Source organism: Rhamphochromis longiceps, linkage group LG7 (assembly GCF_057381845.1).
Source record: "Rhamphochromis longiceps isolate RC_006_pf linkage group LG7, R_longiceps_female_GT1.1, whole genome shotgun sequence".
NCBI classification, from domain to species: Eukaryota; Metazoa; Chordata; class Actinopteri; order Cichliformes; family Cichlidae; genus Rhamphochromis; species Rhamphochromis longiceps.
In genome coordinates, this window is record NC_140563.1 from 66,953,337 (window position 1) to 66,967,377 (window position 14,041).

Consider the following 14,041-nt stretch of genomic DNA (forward strand, 5'->3'; position numbering starts at 1 on the left):
GTGTCCAGCAGCCTCGCCTCTGTCAGTGCGCCCCAGGGCAGCTGTGGCTACAATGTAGCTTGGCATCACCAGTGTGCGAATGGGTGGATGAGTGAATGTGTAAAGCGCTTTGGGGTCCATAGGGACAAAATAAAGCGCTATATAAATACAGGCCATTTATGTTTGTTTGATCTGAAACATGTAAAGTGTGAAAAATATTTTTAAAAAAACATCAGAAATCAGGATGGGGTCAAATACATTTTCATGACACTGTAAGAGTGGAGGAAGGTGCACGCAGGTGAACAACATCTTATGCAAACACTGCAATCTGAAGTCTGTAAGGTGGTGTACAGGGTGAGTGTAACTGGGCAACATTTTTTAAACACAACCTGTTTTAAGTTTATGAACTATTGCAATGATGCTGATTCTTTCCCTTGAATCCAGGCTGTGTAAAACTTTTACATAACAACTCAAAGCAGTGAAAGCACACACATTCATTTTCCTCGGGTGATGCAGGAATGTCAGAGAAACAAAACTGAAAGTGTGTGTTGTGCATTATTGTTCCTGCTTCAGGTGCTGATGCTTATAACGGGCTAATCAGGTCTGTATATTTTTTTTAACAGAAATTAAACTCCTGCCTGACTGTGATTAGAAGAAGCGAGCAAATAACATGTCTTATATACTTGTACAATTTTAATATAATTTGTGTTCAAAATAGTTGATAGATTAAATTTTTTCTGATTCTTTTGAAATAGTTCTCAGAGTGTTAGCACAAGGTTTAAAGATGTAAATCACATTTCTGGGGAAGCCCATACAGCTAGACTCATATTAAAATATCACTCTAAGAACAGAAACCTAATAAAACTTATTACTGAAGCAGTGGAGGTAGTTCGTGAGGATGACCCCAGCCTCAGCACCAAACAAGTGTGTTTGTTCTTTGAACAGTGTCTTAATTCCACATGTTTTACATACAAGGGTCAGTACAGGGAGAAACATGGATGTCCATGGGTTCCCTAGTTTCACCCATTGTGCTCAATTTGTACATGGAAGAAGTGGAAAAGAGGGCTTTGTTATTTTACCCTGGAAGTCATTGACACCTGGGTGAAAATCAAGTCTCAGGACGTACCACAATTCCCTGATTCTATCAACTTGGTGCACCAACACATCAAATTCACCAGGGAGGAAATGAAAAGTGGCAGGTTAGGCTTCTTAGACTGTGAGATTTTCATCAATAATGGGGCATTTAAAAGTTGATGTATACCATAAACCATCACAAATGGATCAGCGAACGCCGTCCCCACAGATGCAGCGGCCAGAGAAATAGACGAACATCACATCAAGAAGACCCTGGTGTGATTATCCCAGCTGGACATGTGTACCTCATTATTTTATATTTTTCAATTATCTCATAATTTTTTTTTATCACATTTATGTTTTCTCTTTTATATTACAAAGATATGTATTGTAGAATAGAATGTTGAGAGTAGACTAGTAATTGTCTACTCTTTAGAATAGACACTCTTTAATGACATTAAATTGCTTTTATTATTCTAAGAATAATAAAACAATCCCGCTTTCATTTTTCCCTCCTGTGCTTACATCTAAAATGTGTGTATTTGTGGAGGTAATGAGAGCATGAGGGTGGGAATGGATGTTTGTATCTGTGTGTGCCTGTATGTCTGTGTCTATATGTCAGGTTAGGTATCAGATGCCACCTCTCTGGGGACATCTCAGGCCCTCCAAGGTTTGGAGGCCTATCTCCCCCCCACCCACTTCCCCTGCCAGTGGCGGACTCCCTCAGACATCGGTGCGTTGGTGGTTCTTTGTGTCTGGGGATGGGCGTCCAGGTACACACCGGCTCACTCCTTGGCGGCCGCTTATCGGGGCCTGGAGCCTGGGGCTCGCTCGGGCCACTTCGGAAGTGGGGTGCCCCCGACCTCTCGGCCTGGGGCTCGATCACTCAGGCACAGCTGGCTGCCGGCGGAGCTCACGGGCGCGTCACTGCAACTCCCCCTGGCTTCTGCTCCGCGGCTGCTGGGTGAGCCCTCATCTGGGACTCTCCTCAGCTCTTTCTGGGACAGTGGCGCGGCTGCCCCTCTGTTGGTCTTCCTTGGTCTCTTGTGTTCTGGGGGCCTCTGGATGTCTGGAGTTTTGATCTCCTCCATACTTGCTTCATGCTCTGGAGGACGGAGCAGTGCCCCCCCCCCCCCCCCCCCCCCCCCCCCCACACACCCTCTAGCAGATCATTACATGAAGGAACCTTTTAAAAACAAGCGCGTCCATGCTCACAGGTGTACACACGGGTGATCACACCCACAAACTACACCCTTTTTGGCTCCTACCTCAAAGCACACTGTGTTCTGTTGATCTTATGTGCTGCACAATAATGTTTAATATTTAGTATTTACTGTCATATTCCCATATATCATTGTGATGTTGTTTATTCTATTACTCTTGTTCTCTTCTGCTTGTTTTCTTTTTTCTTTCTCAGCAGGTGATCCAGGTGATTGATATATGCATTTTTTTTTCTCTGCCCGTTCTGTTGGTTTTTGTCTTTTGCCCTTCTCCCCCGTCCCTCTTCTCAGCTGTTTCTCTTTCCCTCTTTCTTTCTCCCCTTCTTTCCCCCAGTCAAGTCTGTCCCGTATTCAGCAAGTGAAAATAAAATAAACAATAAAAGGTGAATCAAATGGACCATTACGGCAAGGCTGGGATGGTCAGTTTGGTAAAGTAAATCCGTTGGGCATCTTTCTTTGCCTTTAGACAACAATTCTGATGGCAAAAGAGCCAAACGGGACAGGCAAAAAAAAAAAGAAAACATACCCAAAACCTGACATTTTGGAGGCGTCAAATGCCCAAAGCGCCTCATTTGGTTTCTATTGTTGTACACTTAGCCCCTCCTGCATGATTAAGCTCTCCAACATTCAGCCTCTTCAAATGTTTGAGAGAAAATTAAAAAAGATATTTTATACCAGTCTGAAAACAAAAGACTTTTCTCACTCAGCCAGATTTAGCCCAGAAACATTGCCCATGGACATCTGTTGATTGTGATGCTGCATATGTGCTGTTACATTATGAAATACGCTGCAAGTATATTTCTCCATCATTAATCATTATTGCAGCATGTGTGAAAACATGACCACATCACCATATTTTAATTGAAGCCTTTTCAGTACACAGCAGACTTTTTGACTGTCATAGCAGGAACAGATTTGGTAGCGATGGCTCATTTCCAACAAACATCCCAGTAAGCCATGACAGTGAACCAGCATGAACAATACCACGACCCTGTAATTACCTCAACTACACAGCACAGTTGTTTTTCGGTGCAATCAGTTACACCTGTGCTTCCCCTGCTATGAAACATCTGCTGTGAAAAAAGCCAAAAAATACAGCTTGGCTAACACCTGCACACCTGGATAATCATGTGATTATCCAGTCAGATTAGAATGTGGCGGTACTACAATTGATAAAATCTCGCACACACAGGTCAGGTGCTCCGGTTAATGCTCACATCAAACATCAGAACGGGAAAAAATGTGAGCTCGGTGACTGTGGCGTAATTGGCGGTGCCAGACGGGCTGGTTTAAACACTGCTGATCTGCTGGGATTTTCACAACAGTCTCTAGAGTTAAATGAGAGTGTTTGGAGCCAACAGAGAGTATGGTAACTCAGTAACCACTCTGTGCAGCCCTGGTGAGCAGAGTGGTAACTCAGTAACCACTCTGTGCAGCCCTGGTGAGCAGAAAAGCAACTCAGAGTGAAACAACACATTGAGGCAGATGGACTACAACAGCAGAAGGCTGTGTCAGCCAAGAACAGAAATCCGAGCCTGCAGTGGGCACAGGATCAGTAAAACTGGAGATTTGAAGACAGGAAAAAACGTCACTGAGGCTGCAGATGATCAGAATTTGGCATGAGCAGCATGAGTCCACTGACCAGCCTGGCTTTGTTTCAGCAGTCCAGGCTGAATATTGTTGGGAATATTGTTTTGGCACATTTTGGTCCTCTTAAAGAATAAGGAAAGAAAAAATAAAAATAAAATAAAATGTGTGTATTTCATTACAGATGACTTTTGCTATAGTGAATAAATGTCACTTCTGTTAACTTGTTACGTCAGTCATTCTTAGGTCTGGTTTTGCACACTATTGCAACATGACTGTTTCCCTGATGTTGAACATCATAAGTAATTGCTGTTGCAGTCTTCCTGAGTGTCAGGAAGCGCTGTGTGGCAGACAGGAGGCTATGTAACACTTTCCGGTTAACTCATAAACACTTAAGCACACCCACAGTGACTTCAGAGAAACAAAACTGAGAGTGTGTGAGTGTTGTACATTTTTGCTACCTGGTTCAGATAACACTCACAGTAATCAAGATTACTTTGTTTCATATTTGAAATACATAAGTAATAAGTAATAATATTACTAAATAAATAAATAAGTAATAATAAATAAGCAATAAGTAATAATAATAATAATTAGTAAGTAATATAAGTAAACAGTTTATCAACCACTGTAGTGATACTACAATAAGTCCATTAACCGACACATTGCTCCTGTACCTCCCTAAAATAGACATTATAAAGGCTGACTTTGTTACATAGATTTAATATATGATATAATAAATATTATATAATGAAATAATAAAATATAGACTTTATTATTAACACTTTTCAATTAAATGATGAAAAATTTTAGTGCTATTTCAGAGTAATGAAAACTGAAAGTGGGTGTGATGTGGATTATTGTTCCCTGGTTCAGGTACCATTTACGGTAATTTGTGTCAGTATAAATGTAATATGATCAGGTAGGAAAGGGGAGGGGTTAGAGTGGTCACATGCTCAGGTATGGTTATAAAATCGTGTCAGATCTACTTTACCACTGCTCAGCTCTGCTGCCTCGTAGGTAAGTTTCTTTGTTCTTTGTATGTTGTTTTTGATACATATTAGGGTTAGTAATAAAAATCTGAGTTTCTGTGGCAGCTTAGGCAGTGAGGTGAACAATGTAACAAACTCTATGGATCAAAAAAGCATGTTTCAGCTTTCAACTCTACTATTAGAACACAACAAACCCTAATGATTTGGTATCAGCTTATTTGGCTCAGATATTTTCTTGAAGTAAACCTGTTCAGTACCGTAGAGCAGTTATCTTATCTGTCTACACACAGATATAGATCTCTCTGTCTCTTACAGCTACATGTATTAGTGATGTGCGGATCGATCCTGAAATATCGATTCCTCCGATAGCAGTCATTTATGTTCTAGAATCAATTCTCACATTAAAATGTCGATATTATATGTCACCGTTATTGTTAGCCGGTGTTGTGCCAAAAAGTGATTGTCTGCCAAAAACTGATTTCCAGTGTTTCTGTGTATTTTTTATGTGTAATATCTTTACGTATGTTCGTAAATAGACTTCGGTGAACAGGGGATACAAAGGGGTTACATAAAGAATTAAAAAATTATCTGTTTTTTAAGTATCTTTACAACTTGTACTTACATTATAACCAATCCGGTCCTTTATCCCCACTTAAAATATTTTTACAGAACTATTGTAATATTTGCTGCCATTTCTGCTGTCCTGTTGGGCAACTTACTCTTACAAAATACATTTTTAATGTTAATGAGATTTTTTTTTACTGCATAAATAAAGGTTATATAAAAGTCGCTGCCAAAAACTGATTGCGGCTTGTATCTTGCTACACGAATGTTGTTTGTGGCTCAAGATGACTTTATGTCATCCATAAGGGATGCATTTGACATATGTTTAACATATTATAGCCCAACAAGTTACTTATAGCACTTTAAATATGAGCAATCGCTTTTTGGCAAATACCGGAAATCAGTTTTTGGCAGACAATCACTTTTTGGCACAACACCGGCCCGGAAACAGCGGGGGTGTCCAAATTCAGAGGCTGCTTCCACCTGAGGACCCGGCCTTCGCGGTCTAAAGAAAGCCGGGTAGTACGTCACAGGATCCCTCGGTGGAGTGAAACTCAGCCGTCTGCTCCTTGCTATCTAAAATATAACCGGGCGCTGGAGTAAACTCTCGACCGTCTCACACTTTCTTTAATTAGTTTTCTGTTTGATGTTTATTCAGCTGTGTGAAAACCCCGGAGGAACCCACCCGACGGATTAATAAAGTTAAATTTAATTTAATCTAATCTAATAACTTTATTCTCAGCCAAACCGATTTACTCACGAACAAATAAAACACTGAAAAAGGCAAACAATAACATTTTTAAGTTATCAAAGTGACTTATATATCATGTTTAACCCGAGTAGCGAAAGCCCGCGGGGGTTTGAAGACGATGTGTCGGTCGGCTCAGATATTTGAAGTTTCCACAGCTACATTCTCACCTGACAATATGTTAAAATGTTTTGGGTTTTTTTTTTTTGGTTTTTTTTGCGACCCAGAAAGAGAAATAAGAGTAATATTAAAACTAAGTAGCTGCCGCCATTGTTGGAAACTGGAATTGGCTGGGCCATGATAGGAATTCTGCGATATGGTTTTTCAATTTTGTTGTCCAGGTGGAAATTCGGGAGAATGGTGGCTCCGGGATTCTCCCGGAAAAATCGAGAGGGTTGGCATGTATGGTTGTGGCAACATCACTAACCTCAGAGTAAATCACATCACAGAATATGACGAGCGTATGTTGAGGTGAACTGAAGAGGAGGAGAGGGACAGGTGGTGCTAGGGCGAGACAGACCTCTCTCATGGAGTCCTTTAGTGCTGCAAGCAGGCAAGGTGTTCAAATAGCGCACAACTTCAGTTTTTTATTTCTATGTGATGAACTCTGCATTATTAAGTGATAGGAACAAGTAATCTGATGTTCTGTAATCATTATGACGCTATCATTTGAGATACAATAAATAAAATACGTTTTTGTATAAAGTATCGGTATCGGATCAGCACCCTGAATATTACTTGGTATCGGATCGGAAAGGAAATCAGTGGTATCGCGCATCACTAATATGTATACGTGCATATGCACACACATTAATCACCTCGGGCAATTTTAAAAGAAAGCCTGATAGGACAACACTTTCCTTACACAAGAAACTGAAACTGTTGAGAGGACAAAAACAAGAAACATCTATAAAAGTAGGTCAGATACCTGCTGCATGTAATTTTACATGGATACAAGAGTATCCATGTGATATGAGAGCTTTCAGTGTGTGGTATCTAACATGCTGTGGTAATACAGGTAATATTTTTTTTCTGTTTAGATTGAAAAATTTTAACAACTTTTTGGGAGAATCCAATCAACGCAAACCAACTACAACCGAAACCACAAATCATCTGAGAGTTTGCCATGGCAAAGAAAAAACCGTCTATCATCCATAAAAAGCAAGTATTTTACATCATCTCAGTCTGGATATTAACTGTAACAGTCTCTAAAAATACTTTTTGGATTCCAAGTGTAGCACATACAGTTAGGTCCTTAAGTATTTGGACATAACACAAATGTTGCAGCTTAGGAATTACTGCCATTTTTATACTTACAGAGTCATTATCCAAATAATTACAGATCTGACTGTATGCACTGTTTTCCCAGGTTAAGATGAACTCATTCTTTCCCAATTATTTGTCCTGTTTCAGGTCAGACAAGTTAATGAAATATTTGAAAAAGACAAGAAAGTCGGCCCGTTACAGCTGCACGGCTATTCGTACCAAAGGTGAGTTAATGAATATAAATTTGTCTTTGAGACTGAGCAAGACTTACATCCCCTTTTTACATTTTAACATTCTGAGCCATGCTAAAGTTTGGTTTTTGTCCTGGTTGATGATTTTTATCTCTTTATATTTCTCTGTTCTGCACATGAGACACAATGTTGAAAACTAATACAGAAAAGCTCTTTTTTTTCAGCCAACATTTAAAATAATGCATTTTTAACACCTGTGACAACAATGCTCTTTTCACTCTCTTTTTTTTTAGTGAAAAAAACAGCATTCTGGATCCATAAAAAATATAAAATAAAATATCATCTAAAAACAAAATACATTAAACACCAATTTAGCATCAAAAGAACTAACTTCTTTAAAAATGACTGTGATGAACAAAATGCTTCTTATTATCAGATCACATGCAAATCTGAAAATTGTATTGATTGTAGTGACTGTTCAGATATAATGACAAAACTTGAAATGCAATTAAATTTATCAAATTTGAAACCCAATGAACCCAGTACTCAGAATTTGGAAGACACTGAACTGTCTGAGAATGACATATTCGCAAACATTCACAGCCACAGTACGAAAAATGGAAAAGAATATTTTGATCTAATTACAAAAATGCCAAAAGAGACAATTCCAAATGAAAAAATATTACAGCAGTTGCTCAAAAAATATCTGCAAAATCATAAACATAACCAATGTGCCATTGCCTTTTTTTTCATGAAAGATAATAGGACCATCCTTATTTCTCCAGAATTTAAGGTAGAATATGACAATGATAACAGACACTCTGAGCCACCTTTATGCAATAAAATTGAAATAATTTTAACAAAGATTGGAAATTGTGTGGACAGAATTGTGATTTATACATTCAATAGTCCTTGCTCCAACTGTATGTCTCTACTCAATAAAAAAAATAATTCCTGGCACAGAAAATATGGATTCTCAACAACTATAGTTTTCACAAAATTTTATCCATTTTTAGGTCGAAGGTTTGTAAAATCAAAACTAAATAACTACTCGATTACAGAGTTGTTAGATCCAAATGGTGTATTTTATGGTTTTATTAAAAAATATAACAAATATCCCTTCAAACTGGACCAATTTAAAAAGGAAACTAAAACTGAAACTGAAACTGAAACTGAAATAGACAAATATATCAATAATATCACTGGAAAAGGAAGAATAAATATATGTCCTGAGAAGATGAAACGTTGTGTGTTCAAGCTAAATGAATTGGCTTCAAATTTCTTTTGTATAACACATTTACAATGTGGTGAAAACATAATTTCTTCTTTCAGTTTTCCCCCAAATATCAAAAAGAAGTTTTTAACGGACTGGAAAAAACTGGTTGAAAAGAATGCCAAGTCATATATAATAAAACAAATAGAACAGGTTTTCAATGTTAGGTTACTTGAAGTTGTTAACAAAACATCCTCTTGTCCTCTTGTGAGAACAACAGCGCTCTAAAGCTTTACCAAATCCCTTAATTATAATTGCAATTTTAAATTCGATTATACAGAATACATAGCATTACAAAGCATAGAAATCCCTTGTTTAATGCTGTTACGTCCCTCTGCAGCTTTTAATCGTCTCAGTGTTTTCAGCTGGTGCTAATTGGCCACACCTAGTCAGGTGTGGATAAAAGCATACCTGAGGCAAGCTTTCCGGCAGTGCACTAGTCTTTGCCTTGGTGGCACCAGCCATTTTAGCCAACCTGGTTTTCCATTTTAGGATGAAACCTCTTCTCACCCACACTCTGTTATTCATCTCCTTTTTTTTATGTTGCGGCTTTTGAGCCGGGTCGTAACATAAGTGGGGGCTCGTCCGGGATATTTGGACATTTTAGTGGAGACTGAATGTCAGTTTGTTTTGCTTTTAAGTGGGTGAGTGATGGTGGTCACTGTAATTGTGCAAACTCCCTTTAGTTAGTGTGTTTCAGCTGGGTGGCTGTGCTGCCCTTCCATCGAAGCACTTGTTTGTTGTTTTGCTTTATTGTTTTAGTTTATTGTGTTTGGTGGCTATCCTGGGTGGGGGTACGCTTCAGAGTTTGGTAGGAGACTATATCTCTGGTCTGCTGCCTGCTCTCGAGTTCGCGTTTAAAGTTGCCTCGAGCCTGGTACACCACTGAAGACTAGGGTAGGAAAAGTAAGGGTTTTGTTGTTTTTAGTGTTTTAGGCTGGGAGTTGCACATAGTAAATCAGTGGCATCATTCTTGATTATGGTCTGTAGTTGAGGCAGGTAGGCTGTTTTTAAGTTGGCATTGTGTGCACACCCTGTGTGTGCATATGTCAGTGTGGATGGATGCTAATGAGATCCTTGTGAGGTGAGTGTTTTGTGCTGTGACCTTTAGTGTTGTGGGGAATATGGCTATTTTGTTGGATCACTTGTGAGTGTTGTTGGCCAGGTGATGGCAATAACACTGTGGGGTGCTGAGCCACCCTTGATGTGATCATTGTGTGGCCATAGCTCTCCATTTTGTGGTTGGTCACTAGTACGCTTGATTTACTGAACTTTTTGGATTAAAGTAACTTGTTGTGGTATAGGGCCACTTGTATGTGACTGTTTGTGTGGTGGAGACAACAGATCACTTAGTTGTGATTATTTGTTGCTACTTTTGGTTTTGTGTTGTAGCAGATCAGGTAATCATTTTGGGTTTGACTGTTGTGCTCCTTTGTGTTGGTCACATGTTACTTTTTGTCTGTTCAGTGTGGCAACTTCAAATCCTCATGCCCATCCATGCTTAGAGATGCCAACTATAACGTGAACACTGTGCTTCTGTTAGCTTTAACTTTTATTCCAGGTTTGTGGGTCAAGGAACTGAAGGCTTCAGAGGGGCTTTTAATAAATTTAAGGGTCCTAGAGGAACCCTTTTAAGGGAGGAGGTGTTACGTCCCTCTGCAGCTTTTAATCGTCTCAGTGTTTTCAGCTGGTGCTAATTGGCCACACCTAGTCAGGTGTGGATAAAAGCATACCTGAGGCAAGCTTTCCGGCAGTGCACTAGTCTTTGCCTTGGTGGCACCAGCCATTTTAGCCAACCTGGTTTTCCATTTTAGGATGAAACCTCTTCTCACCCACACTCTGTTATTCATCTCCTTTTTTTTATGTTGCGGCTTTTGAGCCGGGTCGTAACAAATGCAAAGAAACTGAACCTAAATTTTAGTGGAAACTATTCTGACTTATACTTTCAGTGGTCCTTGTTTGGGTTGTACATCGCTACTTTTCCACAACTACAATCACACAATTTTATGGATAGACTTTTTTTTTCTATATCACATCATCTGCCAACAGAAGGGGGGAAAATGATTATAACTAAACTGAATCTTCGGTGGCTGTACTTCTGCTGGACAAGCAGACATTTGTCCACTCGAGATTTGTTTACAATGTGGTAAAAATACACTTTGTTCTTTGAAATTTCCTCCATTGATCAAAAACACTGAGACAACTTTTAAAATTTTATTGGAACTGTTGAAAAACAGTGCCATGTCAAACACTAGAGAAAAAATAACCATGAATGTTAATGTTATGGTAGTTGTGGGAACAATAGGCCCTTTAAATTGATGATATTATATCTCTATAAATCTAAAATTGTATTTTTTAAATCAAAAATTTAATTATAATATAATAGATTAAAAACATATTCATTTATTCAAAATAAATGAAAACATTTTTAAAAAGATACATTAAATTATATATCATAGGATGTATAATTTAATACATATTTATATACGTCCAGAGTAACAGCCGTAGACTGCAGTTTGCCACCTGTCAGGTAGTCAGTAATCCAGGGGAGCTGAACTCTTGAGAGCAAACAGCCTGGTGACTGTAGCGTGCCGAGGGGCTCACGTGGATCTGTGGCTGACTCTGGAGCTGAGACTGGAGGTGTTCAACGAGGACTCCTACGAGGCAGCAGAGCTGATGCGCTGATCATTAATGGCCGAGGCTGCTCACACCAAAGGTGGGTTGATGAGTTATCAACTGTAACAATAGCTTGTAGCTTGGAACAGAAAAATCTCATCTTTGTTCTCTGTCTTGCTGCCTCCTCCTGTTGGTTTGTGTGTTAGTGAGTGGCAGGATTCTCCAGTCCAGTGAGCACAGCTCCATCAGCTGGTGGAGTTCAGTCAACAGACCTGCTCTCAACAACCAGCAGTGTGCTCAAACATCGGTTTCTCCTCCATCCTGCACGATGTTTTACACTCCAGAAGCAGTAAATCAGGATTACATCACCTCTCTGTAGAAGGAAACTCTCCTAGTGTCCTTATTTTGGATTCTTGTCTCCTTCTCAGTTCCTTCCTGGTGTGTGTGCTGGACTGGATCCTCTGGCTCTGTGCCATCTTTTACTTATAATAAAAATCATTGAAACTTGTGTCACTCGTCTGAGTCTGCATTTAAATCCATGTGTTCTGGTTCCCTGTGTCAAAGATGTGAGCCACAACCACAAACCAAACTAAATTTAGTCCATAAAGGCAAAAATTGCAAAGAGAATGGGTATGAAAAATCTATAGTAAAACAAAAGCCTGAATGTTTGTCAAAAAGATGGAAAATTGTATGAAGTCCTCTTTGGGTGGGTGACTATAACCTACTCAAGGTGGCTCTGGAGGAATAGATCCACCCAGAGGGAGCAGAGAGGCTTTTCCTAGTGTTACGAACTTGTATGTCCGTGTGTTTGTTTGTGCAGGTGCTGTGTTTTTGTCTATGTTAATTTAGCTGTGCCAGGGCCCTGTTCCGATTGGTGCGTGGACTTACTGCCCCGGCGTGATTGGATCCAGCTGGAGGACCCGCCCAATAAAAGGAGGCTGGAGTGCTACAGCGGGAGAGGTCCTCGCATTTCTCCTCATCACCCAGCAGTAGTCCTGTGGTAGCCGCTGGCTGCAGTATACGTGCGAAAATTGTGGAAGTGGAGTGGGTAGGGGTGAGCTGCCGTTTATTTTGATCACCCGTTTTCTCCTGTTTTTGAGTTGGTTAAGGAGGTCAGACTATTTTGACTTTATTTTGGTGAGGTCAGGGGTGCGGGATTTGTGTAGGTTTGTTTTGTTTATTGTTTTGGCCTTGGCTCACCCTGAAGTGTTGACACTCCCGTTTTGGTTCTCTTTATTCACCTTGTAAATAAATCACTTCACATCTAACGGATTTGTTGCGTGTGACTGCTTGGGTCTTGGGGAGGGAAGCGAGTGCCTCGCTCATGTTATGGCCTGGCCCTAGACGGGTCGTAACACTAGATTGAACTAACTGTAAGAACCTCAAGTTCCTTCACTTGCCAAGAAGCTAAACCCAAGACAAGCCAGGTGGGCTCATCTTTAATATATTTAATTTCACATGTCATGTTGACCATGCTGTAAGAACACAAAACCTGATGGTTCTTCCAGCCTGCTGCTTTGTGGAAGTCGTTACCTGGAAGAATGAGGAGAAGGTCAGGCAGACTCTGAGGTGTCTGTCAGGAAGAATGCAAAACTTTCTTTGATGGACTTTGATGGACTTACAGCAGACCATTAAAACTGAGGTTAAATATTCAACCTCACTGATATGTTCAAGTACTCGGCTGTGCCTCATTACAAATTTGAGGTTCTCGCACTTTTCTACACTGCAGTTCGCAGTTCAAGTTAAAATATCCTTCTTCTTCCTTTTGGAACACATTTAGCTTTATCTCTTCAAATAACTGACAAAGCATTAAAGCACACCCACACAGGTTTTTCTTGTGATGATGTCAGGGATTTCAGAGAAACAAAACAGAAAGTGAGAGTGTTGTACATTATAGTTTCCTGGTTCACTGAGGGCTAATCAAGATGTAATATCTGGTGTGTTTTTGAATGCTTAAATGATTCAAAGTTTAATGCTGAGTGGCTTAAAAAAATTAATCTGAAAATGATAAAAGGACTGGATTGAGAATGAGTGAAAAAGCAGCCAATGACCCAAAAAATGAAAAAAATTGAAAGACCTTCAGAAAGCCTGATGAACTATTATTCAAGACCACTTAAAAAATTTACAAGAACGGCTGGTTGGCAAAATATATATATATATATATATATATATATATAAAGAAATGAGGAGCAGGTCAAGACTTTTGCACAACACTGTCCTCATATCGACTGGTCGAAGGTTTCCAGCTGGTGCTACAGAACCTTTACAGAACCAGGTTCTTCACCACACAGAGCATCTTTACTTCCTGTCGGCTGATGAACCGGAGACCATGGAGACCAAGTACAGCAACGTGTCCCTGGCATCATTCATTAATCGTCGTCAGCAGCTGATTCTTCTTTGTAGTATAAAAGGATGTCAAGAGATTTATTCTAAAGACACTTCTTCAGCTGAGAGTCAGAGAGTAGAAACACACACGCTGCAGTTTTTACTTGCAGAGCGCTCACACCAGAGTGGGGGCCCTGCGATGTGCA